Source organism: Oncorhynchus clarkii, chromosome 26 (genome assembly GCF_045791955.1).
Source record: "Oncorhynchus clarkii lewisi isolate Uvic-CL-2024 chromosome 26, UVic_Ocla_1.0, whole genome shotgun sequence".
NCBI classification, from domain to species: Eukaryota; Metazoa; Chordata; class Actinopteri; order Salmoniformes; family Salmonidae; genus Oncorhynchus; species Oncorhynchus clarkii.
Window position 1 is genome coordinate 31,055,097 of NC_092172.1, and position 11,888 is coordinate 31,066,984.

Consider the following 11,888-nt stretch of genomic DNA (forward strand, 5'->3'; position numbering starts at 1 on the left):
GTCAGATAGATGGATACCAGAGTTATTATAGAGGTTAGACCAGATAGATGGATACCAGAGTTACCATGGGTCAGATAGATGGATACCAGAGTTATTATAGAGGTTAGACCAGATAGATGGATACCAGCGTTATTATAGAGGTTAGGTCAGATAGATGGATACCAGAGTTATTACAGAGGTTAGACCAGATATATGGAAACCAGAGTTATTATAGAGGTTAGGTCAGATAGATGGATACCAGAGTTATTACAGAGGTTAGACCAGATAGATTGATACTAGAGTTATTATAGAGGTTAGACCAGATAGATGGATACCAGAGTCATTATAGAGGTTAGGCCAGATAGATGGATACCAGAGTTATTACAGAGGTTAGATCAGATAGATGGATACCAGAGTTATTACAGAGGTTAGACCAGATAGATGGATACCAGAGTTATTATAGAGGTTAGGCCAGATAGATGGATACCAGAGTTATTATAGAGGTTAGGCCAGATAGATGGATACCATAGTTATTATAGAGGTTAGACCGGATAGATGGATACCAGAGTTACCATGGGTCAGATAGATGGATACCAGAGTTACCATTTGTCAGATAGATGGATACCAGAGTTATTATAGAGGTTAGACCAGATAGATGGATACCAGAGTTACCATGGGTCAGATAGATGGATACCAGAGTTATTATAGAGGTTAGACCAGATAGATGGATACCAGAGTTATTATAGAGGTTAGGTCAGATAGATGGATACCAGAGTTATTACAGAGGTTAGACCAGATATATGGATACCAGAGTTATTATAGAGGTTAGGTCAGATAGATGGATACCAGAGTTATTACAGAGGTTAGACCAGATAGATTGATACTAGAGTTATTATAGAGGTTAGACCAGATAGATGGATACCAGAGTCATTATAGAGGTTAGGCCAGATAGATGGATACCAGAGTTATTATAGAGGTTAGACCAGATAGATGGATACCAGAGTTATTACAGAGGTTAGATCAGATAGATGGATACCAGAGTTATTACAGAGGTTAGACCAGATAGATGGATACCAGAGTTATTATAGAGGTTAGGCCAGATAGATGGATACCAGAGTTATTATAGAGGTTAGGCCAGATAGATGGATACCATAGTTATTATAGAGGTTAGACCGGATAGATGGAAACTCACTCATTTTGTCATGCTGCAGAGAAAAATCTTTGACATTTTAATGCTAATTTCCTGCAATTCTACCCATTTTGCCATGACTTAATAATGGCATCTGAGTGAGAGAGGCTAACAAAATCAATGGGGGCACCCTGAAAGTCAGGGCCCCTGGGCACATGCCTGCGTGTCGGTCAGTATTCAGCCATTTTTACTACAAAGTTTGATAACTCGCTGAACTAACTCAAGCAGTCAAATAATTGTTAGCCGACATGGCTAGTTGAGTGACTGTCAGTGAACTAACTCAAGCAGTCAAATAATTGTTAGCCGACATGGCTAGTTGAGTGACTGTCAGTGAACTAACTCAAGCAGTCATATAGTTGTTAGCCGACATGGCTAATTGAGTGACTGTCAGTGAACTAACTCAAGCAGTCAAATAATTGTTAGCCGACATGGCTAGTTGAGTGACTGTCAGTGAACTAACTCAAGCAGTCATAAAGTTGTTAGCCGACATGGCTAATTGAGTGACTGTCAGTGAACTAACTCAAGCAGTCATATAGTTGTTAGCCGACATGGCTAGTTGAGTGACTGTCAGTGAACTAACTCAAGCAGTCATATAGTTGTTAGCCGACATGGCTAGTTGAGTGACTGTCAGTGAACTAACTCAAGCAGTCAAATAATTGTTAGCCGACATGGCTAGTTGAGTGACTGTCAGTGAACTAACTCAAGCAGTCATATAGTTGTTAGCCGACATGGCTAGTTGAGTGACTGTCAGTGAACTAACTCAAGCAGTCATATAGTTGTTAGCCGACATGGCTAGTTGAGTGACTGTCAGTGACGGACAAAACAAAGAGAGAAACTGCTGATGCACAAAGAAATGTTGAATTTGCACCTTGTGCATTATTCTATTCTAGCTCTCAACAGTAAGTTAAAATCCCTACTGAGTTCCCCCAAAATATATATATGGGGTGTGTCAGATTCCCTAAATGACCACTATGTCCCTTATTCCTGGAGCCGACCCTGGTCATCCATGAATACATATCCTATTATGAGATCTGCGTCTGCTGTGCTTCGGGCTCTCAGCTAGCTCTACAATGGACCGTTCATAAAGCATCAGCATCAACAATACACAGCTGTGAACCGGAGTGAGAGTCAAAAACCTTCAATAGAAGCTCTCAAACAATCACCTACTTCACATCCAGCTAGCTATATGTGCTATTGGCTGTTCTGTTAGCAGTGAGTGAATGGATGGCCCTCCACCTCCCTATCTTATCTCATTTCATCTCTGTGAGAGGTGAAAGCTGCTGACTCTGTTCTTGTCACAGTGAGTGTTGGCTAGCTAGCTGGCCTGCAAGTTGCCCTTGTTGTGCTGAGGGTGAATAAAGGCCTTTATCCTGCCTGTCCTTGTTGTTGAGCCAAGCAGCAACCACAACATGCTCTGTGCTGAGTAGATGGGATGGCTGTCGTGGTGGGAGAGGGATGGAGAGATGGAGAGATGGAGGGATGTGGGGATGGAGGGATGAAGAGGCAGAATGTGTTATGACGAGAACCCATCCACGTGAGGTTTAATCAAATCTGTATGTGTGAGTGTGTGTGTGCGTGTACTGTACATGTGTGTGTGTGTGTGCGTGTGCGTATACTGTACGTGTGTGTGTGCCATAGCAGCCATATGTTCCAGCTATTTGCTCTGTGCTCTCCCTCTCTATTTCTCCACATAATATCATTCCCGTATAGTGGTACACACACACACACTCTCTCTGTCCCTCTCCTCTCTCTCTGTCTCTCTCTCTCTCTCTCTCCCTCTCTATTTCTCCACATAATATCATTCCCGTATAGAGGTACACACACACACTCTCTCTCTCTCTCTCTCTCTCTCTCTCTCTCTCTCTCTCTCTTCTCTCTCTCTCTCTCTCTCTCTGTGACTCAGACCCTCTCTGGCATCCGTGTTCTCTAATCTCAGCCATTTGAAAAGGGATATTTTAGGATGCTATTTGAGTGTTTGCCAGCTGTGTACTGTGTTGTCTTTGATCATTGCAGCAGGCAGATCTTCAAGAAGAGAAAACATTGTGAGAAACTCTGGAACTCAGAAACACCTTTAATCAGCAGGTTGTAACACGTTGGAAAAGTTCCCTACTCTGATTTCCTCCCCAGCTACTGTTTAAACTGTATAGTGCTGCATCTGTAGTGCCACCTGCACTCACTCAGGTGTGTGTGTGGGCAGGGGCTAAGAGCTGGGGCTAGGGGTTTGGGGCTAAGAGCTGGGGCTAAGAGCTGGGGCTAGGGGCAGGGGCTAAGAGCTGGGGCTAGGGGTTTGTGGCTAAGAGCTGGGGCTAGGGGTTTGTGGCTAAGAGCTGGGACCACGGGCTAGGGGGCTGGGGCTAAGAGCTGGGGTGAGGGACTAGGTATAGGGTCTAGGTGAAGGGGGTAGGTGTAATGGCTAGGGGGCTGGGGTTAAGAGCTGGGGTGAGGGGCTATGGTACTGAAGCTAAGAGCTGGGGCTAGGTGTAGGAGCTAGGGGGCTGGGGCTAGGTGTATTGGCTAGGGGGCTGGGTAAGAGCTGGGGCTAGGGGCTAGATGTATGGCTAGTTGCAGGGGCCAGCTTTAGGTGCTAGGTGTAGGGGCTAATGGTGGACTTAGAACTATGAAGAAAAGAGGGGAGGAGGGAGAGGAGAGAAGGGAGAGGAGAGAAGGGAGTAGGGAGAGGAGAGAAGGGAGGAGGGAGAGGAGAGAAGGGAGGAGGGAGAGGAGAGAAGGGAGTAGGGAGAGGAGAGAGGAGAGAAGGGAAGAGGGAGAGGAGAAGGGAGGAGGGAGAGGAAAGAAGGGAGAGGAGAGAAGGGAGGAGGGAGAGGAGAGAAGGCAATAGGGAGAGGAGAGAAGGAAGGAGGGAGAGGAGAGAAAGGAGGAGGGAGCGGAGAGAAGGGAGGGGGGTGAGAGAGGAGAGAAGGGAGGAGTGAGAGGAGAGAAGGGAGGAGGGAGAGGAGAGAAGGGAGGAGGGAGAGGAGAGAAGGCAATAGGGAGAGGAGAGAAGGAAGGAGGGAGAGGAGAGAAAGGAGGAGGGAGCGGAGAGAAGGGAGGGGGGTGAGAGAGGAGAGAAGGGAGGAGTGAGAGGAGAGAAGGGAGGAGGGAGAGGAGAGAAGGGAGGAGGGAGAGGAGAGAAGGAGGAGGAAGAGGAGATAACTTTCAACTGCTGCAAACACACCAGCTCTACTTCAGTAGGTGCTGAGACGAAGTTCATGTCACATACCCATGCCCCTGAGTCAGAGTGAATACCTGTCTGTAAGTGTGTATCATTTGCGTACAGTGTGATGAAACTGTCTGAGTCTTGGCTGTCGTGGTTTGTAAAAAAGCTACTCCTCCCTCTATCACTCCCTCTCCCTATAACATAAAGTCTGAGATAAAGGAGAGATGTCTGTTTTGATGGCAGGGTTCATTGAGAGAGGGAAGCTTGCTACTGTACAGCACAGCCTGAGCTTCCTCTCCTCTCTCTCTCTATTTATCTATCTTTCTCCTATCTTTATCTCTCTCTCTGTCTCTTTCTCTCTCTCCATTTATCTATCTTTCTCCTATATTACTCTCTCTCTTCATTTATCTATCTTTCTCCTATCTCTCTCTCTCTCTCTCTCTCTCTCTCTCTCTCTCTCTTGCCTTCTATCTCTTTCTCTCTTCAGGTTGTTAAAAAGCGAGTCATGAATCTTTATTATCCTAGAGATTGTATATGGGCTGGTTTTTCTTACATCACAAGATTACCAATTAGAATTTTAAAATTAAAATCATTTTTCATGTAGTGGCTATCCTTCTTCTTTAAGAAAACAAGTTTCTCTTGTTAAGAAAAATGTGTTCTTGTAAAAAATACACACATATATATATATATATGAAATACTAGCAGTGAGCTTGGATGACGTTAAAAAGCATTTAGTGAAGTAATCTAAGATCCAGTTGTTTTAGTTGATTAAACCTCATGACTCCTCAACACAACATGAGTGGCTCTTCTACACTCCTCCAGTGTTTGTTTTCCTTTCTCTTTCACAGCATCCTGCTTTAGGAAATGGAAGAGTTGTTTGTCCTTTCAGCTGGGTTCCGTTGTCTTTGTGTGTGTGTGTCTGAATCAGCATATCAGCCATGCTGGCAGGGCGTGTGTGTTTGTGTAGTGTGTAGTGTGCGTGTGTGAGAGAGAGGACAGGGCCCCTCAGATCGCCGTACGCCTGCCTGCACACACACACAGCAGCCCTCTCTCTAATATGGCCTGACAGGCTGACAGGATTGCTGAGCTCTTTATCTGGGGCCCTCGCCTCTCCTACACAGAGACGGAGAGAGTTTGTGTGTGTGTGTGTCTTTTTCTGGGCCCCGCGTGCTCGTTGGTCCCAGTGTATGCGTCAGTGTGTGTGTGTGACCCCAGCAGTTCCCCTGAGAGAGTTCTTTAACCCCGAAACAGAGTCAGGCTGATCTCCATGGTGATGGGACAATGGAGGACCTCTTTATGGACTGCTAGCTCTCACTGTATAGAAGACTGAAACACACACACACACACACACACACACACACACACACACACACACACACACACACACACACACACACACACACACACACGGCCTGTTTCACACCACAACCCACTAGTAATGATTCTGCAGACAAACTGAACACACACTGAAAATGTCACACATTACATCAATGAATAATGCACATGAAAGTTGTATGTTGGCAAGCGTTTACTGGTGATATGGCCCTCAGGGACCACACCTGGTAAAACACACTCATGATACGTATCCACCCAGGATATTGCGTGTGTGTGTGTGTACGTGTGTTTTTTGAGGTGTGGTCATTGAAAGCCATATCATCAGCATACACACACACACACACACACACACACACACACACACACACACACACACACACACACACACACACACACACACACACACACACACACACACACACACACACACACACACACACACACACACACACACACACACAGTTCTATAATTGTTCTATAATTCTATAGTTCTATAATTGGAGTGGAATTATTTGATGATTCCCACAATTAGAGAGGACAGGGAAATACTGAGGCTACTTTCAAATGGGTGGTATAGAACGTGTGTGTGTGTGTGTGTGTGTGTGTGTGTGTGTGTGTGTGTGTGTGTGTGTGTGTGTGTGTGTGTGTGTGTGTGTGTGTGTGTGTGTGTGTGTGTGTGTGTGTGTGTGCATGAGTACATGTGGGGTTTAGAGCCAAACACTGTGTTTGAGGTTAACGTGGAGTTAATTCATGTGTGAGTGTGTGATGGTTTCTTTGCAACAGAGTAAAGTTGTTTAGCAGAGAAGTAGTGGGAAGATAAATAGAACAACAGAAAGGATGGTTTTCTCCTCCCTCTCTTCTGCTCTCTATGTCCCTCTCTCTCTCCTCCCGCTCTTCTGCTCTCTATGTCCCTCTCTCTCTCCTCCCTCTCTTCTGCTCTCTATGTCCCTCTCTCTCTCTCCTCCCGCTCTTCTGCTCTCTATGTCCCTCTCTCTCTCCTCCCTCTCTTCTGCTCTCTATGTCCCTCTCTCTCTCTCTCTCCTCCCGCTCTTCTGCTCTCTATGTCCCTCTCTCCCTCCTCCCTCTCTTCTGCTCTCTATGTCCCTCTCTCTCTCTCCTCCCGCTCTTCTGCTCTCTATGTCCCTCTCTCTCTCTCTCCTCCCTCTCTTCTGCTCTCTATGTCCCTCTCTCTCTCTCTCCTCCCGCTCTTCTGCTCTCTATGTCCCTCTCTCTATCTCTCCTCCCTCTCTTCTGCTCTCTATGTCCCTCTCTCTCTCTCCTCCCTCTCTTCTGCTCTCTCTCTCTCTCTCTCTCTCTCTCTCTCTCCCCCCTCCTTCTCTTCTGCTCTCTATGTCCCTCTCTCTCTCTCTCTCTCTCCCTCCTCCTTCTCTTCTGCTCTCTATGTTCCTCTCTCTCTCTCTCTCTCTCTCTCTCCCCTCCTCCTCTTCTGCTCTCTATGTCCCTCTCTCCCTCTCTCTCCCTCTCTCTCCTCCTTCTCTTCTGCTCTATATGTCCCTCTCTCTCTCCCCCTCTCTTCTGCTCTCTATGTCCCTCACTCTCTCTCTCTCCTCCTTCTCTTCTGCTCTCTATGTCCCTCACTCTCTCTCTCCTCCTTCTCTTCTGCTCTCTATGTCCCTCACTCTCTCTCTCCTCCTCTTCTGCTCTCTATGTCCCTCTCTCCCTCTCTCTCCCTCTCTCTCCTCCTTCTCTTCTGCTCTATATGTCCCTCTCTCTCTTCTGCTCTATATGTCCCTCTCTCTCTTCTGCTCTATATGTCCCTCTCTCTCTCTTCTGCTCTATATGTCCCTCTCTCTCTTCTGCTCTATATGTCCCTCTCTCTCTTCTGCTCTATATGTCCCTCTCTCTCTTCTGCTCTATATGTCTCTCTCTCTCTCTCTCTTTCTCTCTCTCTCTCTCTCTCTCTCTCTCTCTCTCTCTCTTTCACTGAAGTGAGTCAGATCTTCTCTCCTCTGATCCCTTTCTCTCTGGCTCCAAGGCTTTTGTGTGTATGTGTGTATGTGTGTATGTGTGTGTCAGACATCCAATGATACTCATCTCAAAGCATAGGAAGTGGTATTGGGGGTAAAACACAAGATACACCCCCCCTCCCTGCTCTATTAACATTATCCCATGTTTCCATCATTTCAGACTGATCGTATTAACTGGACAGACAGAACTGGGTCTAGATTACAAATCCTCATCATTTATGGATGAATGAAATGACGCTCAGACGTGAAGTTGCCCAAACTCTCTCAGTATTTCACTACAAGCATGTCAAATGACTCCCTATTCTCCATGTATTGGAGCTTCACTGTGCAGTCTGGATCATCATTGGGAGCAATTTCCAAATGCCTGAAGGTACCACGTTCATCTGTACAAACAATAGTATGCAAGTATAAACACCATGGGACCACGCAGCCGTCATACCGCTCAGGAAGGAGTTCTGTCTCCTAGAGATGAACGTACTTTGGTGTGAAAAGTGCAAATCAATCCCAGAACAACAGCAAAGGACCTTGTAAAGATGCTGGAGGAAACAGATACAAAAGTTTCTATATCCACAGTAAAACTAGTCCTATATCGACATAACCTGAAAGGCCGCTCAGCAAGGAAGAAGCCACTGCTCCAAAACCGCCATAAAAAAGCCAGACTACGGTTTGCAACTGCACATGGGGACAAAGATCGTACTTTTTGGAGAAATGTCCTCTGGTCTGATGAAACAAAAATAGAACTGTTTGGCCATAATGACCATCGTTATGTTTGGAGGAAAAGGGGGGAAACTGTATGCCGAAGAACACCATCCCAACTGTGAAGCACGCGGGTGGCAGCATCATGTTGTGGGGGTGCTTAGCTGCAGGAGGGACTAGTGCACTTCACAAAATAGATGGCATCATGAGGGAGGAAAATTATGTGGATATATTGAAGCAACATCTCAAGTTAAAGCTTGGTCACAAATGGGTCTTCCAAATGGACAATGACCCCAAACATACTTCCAAAGTTGTGGCAAAAGGGCTCAAGGACAACAAAGTCAAGGTATTGGAGTGGCCATCACAAAGCCCTGACCTCAACCCTTTAGAACATTTGTGGGCAGAACTGAAAAAGTGTGTGTGATCAAGGAGGCCTACAAACCTGACTCAGTTACACCAGCTGTCAGGAGGAATGGGCCAAAACTTATTGTGGGAAGTTTGTGGAAGGCTACCCAAAATGTTTGACCCAAGTTAAACACTTTAAAGGCAATGCTACCAAATTCTAATTGAGTGTATGTAAACTTCTGGCCCACTGGGAATGTGGTGAAAGAAATAAAAGCTTAAATAAATCATTCTCTCTACTATTATTCTGACATTTCACGTTCTTAAAATAAAGTGGTGATCCTAACTGACCTAAGACAGGGAATTTTTTACCAGGATTACATGTCAGGAATTGTGAAAAACTGAGTTTAAATGTATTTGGCTAAGGTGTATGTAAACCTCCAACTTTAACTGTGTAGACAGTATAATAACATACAGCGTGTGTGATTGTGTGTGTGTGTGTGTGTGTGTGTGTGTGTGTGTGTGTGTGTGTGTGTGTGTGTGTGTGTGTGTGTGTGCAGCCAGGTCGCTCAAGATTCACTTCGAAATTGGACGTCGGTCCATGTTCCGAGGACATCGCGAGATCCCTTTAAACCCCCTATGGTCTATGGGCCCGGGGTTTCTACTAACATAACATATGTCATTGTTTTAAGGTGGTCATACCAAGGATCATTTAGCTATGCAATGTTTTACTTTAGGTCCCTTGTAAGTATAAAAAAGGATGAAACATTTCATTTGGCCATACTGCTATTCTCCCATAGAAATGCATTGAATAACATATTCATACATGGCAAAACAGTCCAAAAATATATTTAAAGGAAGTGTGTTTTGAAGTATCTGTCCTATATCTGAGAGATATAAGAAAGGTCAGGAAATGATTCTTATTATTTTTCTTACCCATATTTAACCCCTTTGTTGGCACTACAGTACTTCCATATACACTAACTGGCCAGTTTTATTAGGTACACCCATCTAGTACCAGGTCAGACTGCCTCCAGAACAGCTTGAATTCTTCAGGGCATGGATTCTATAAGTTGTGGTGTTCAAACATTGCTCAATTGGTATCAAGTGACCTAACCTGTGCCAGTAAATCCTTCCCCACACCATTACACCACCGCTACCAGCCGGTACTGTTGACTTCAGGCAGGATGGGGCCATGGACTCATGCTGCTTACGCCAAATCCTGACTCTGCCATCAGCATGACGTAACAGGAACCGAGATTCGTCAGACCAGGCAATGTTTTTCCACTCCTTTAATTGTCCAGTGTTGGTGATTGAGTGCCCACTGGAGCCATTCATTTTTTATTCTGTAGCCCATTCATGACAAGGCCCAATGAGTTGTAGCCCATCCATGACAAGGCCCAATGAGTTGTAGCCCATCCATGACAAGGCCCAATGAGTTGTAGCCCATCCATGACAAGGCCCAATGAGTTGTAGCCCATCCATGACAAGGCCCAATGAGTTGTAGCCCATCTATGACAAGGCCCAATGAGTTGTAGCCCATCCATGACAAGGCCCAATGAGTTGTAGCCCATCCATGACAAGGCCCAATGAGTTGTAGCCCATTCATGACAAGGCCCAATGAGTTGTAGCCCATCCATGACAAGGCCCAATGAGTTGTAGCCCATCCATGACAAGGCCCAATGAGTTGTAGCCCATCCATGACAAGGCCCAATGAGTTGTAGCCCATCCATGACAAGGCCCAATGAGTTGTAGCCCATCCATGACAAGGCCCAATGAGTTGTAGCCCATCCATGACAAGGCCCAATGAGTTGTAGCCCATCCATGACAAGGCCCAATGAGTTGTAGCCCATCCATGACAAGGCCCAATGAGTTGTAGCCCATCCATGACAAGGCCCAATGAGTTGTAGCCCATTCATGATAAGGCCCAATGACTTGTAGCCCATCCATGACAAGGCCCAATGAGTTGTAGCCCATTCATGACAAGGCCCAATGAGTTGTAGCCCATCCATGACAAGGCCCAATGAGTTGTAGCCCATTCATGACAAGGCCCAATGAGTTGTAGCCCATCTATGACAAGGCCCAATCAGTTGTAGCCCATCTATGACAAGGCCCAATGAGTTGTAGCCCATCCATGACAAGGCCCAATGAGTTGTAGCCCATCCATGACAAGGCCCAATGAGTTGTAGCCCATCCATGACAAGGCCCAATGAGTTGTAGCCCATTCATGACAAGGCCCAATGAGTTGTAGCCCATCCATGATAAGGCCCAATGAGTCGTTCTGAGATGTCGTTCTGCACACCACTGTTGTACTGCGCCATTATGTGCCTGTTTGTGGCCTGCCTGTTAGCTTGCGCAATTCTTTCCATTCTCTTTTGACCTCTTTCATCAACAAGCTGTTTTCGCTCACAGGACTGCTGATGACTGGAGTTTTTTTGTTTGTCGCATCATTTTCGGCAAACACTGGACACTGTTGTGCGTGAAAATCCCAGGAGGGCAGCCGTTTCTGAGATACTGGAACTGGTGCGCCTGGCACTAACGATCATACCACGCTCAAAGTTGCTTATGTCACTTGTTTTGCCCATTCTATAACATTCAATCGAACAGTAACTGAATGCCTCAATGCCTGTAATGCTTCTTTATATAGCTAGCCACAGCCACGTGACTCACTGTCTGTAGGAGCGAACCATTTTCATGAACAGGATGGTGTACCTAATAAACTGGCCACTGAGTGCAACCTTCCATAAAACAACCGACATGTTCATGAGATTCTCACCTTTCGATGGTGGCGACATATTAGTGTGTAGCCCAAGCTGTTCAGACGCTACAGACAGAAGTTGGCAGATCAGCTGTACCGACTTCAGACGAGTCCCGTGACACTTGTCGGGGAACACCATCATGTTTGAGAGTCTCATCTTTCCTTAGAGGGTTCATATTTGTTTTTAGATAAAACTGCTTGGATGCTACAGACGTTTTTGTGAGAAGACTGATTTTCGGGATGTCTCCTGGTCTGACAAACACTGCTGTAGCTGTGCCACCTTCCATCCATCGACCCTAATCCACTACTACAGGCAACGGTGACGCTATTACCAACAAGTAGTGGACGGGGATAGCTCCCAGGGTCATGTGTTCAATACCAGTGCTAGACACTCTTTAAAAAAATAAAAACAACAATGTTTATCCCAAACCTTAACCGTTATCT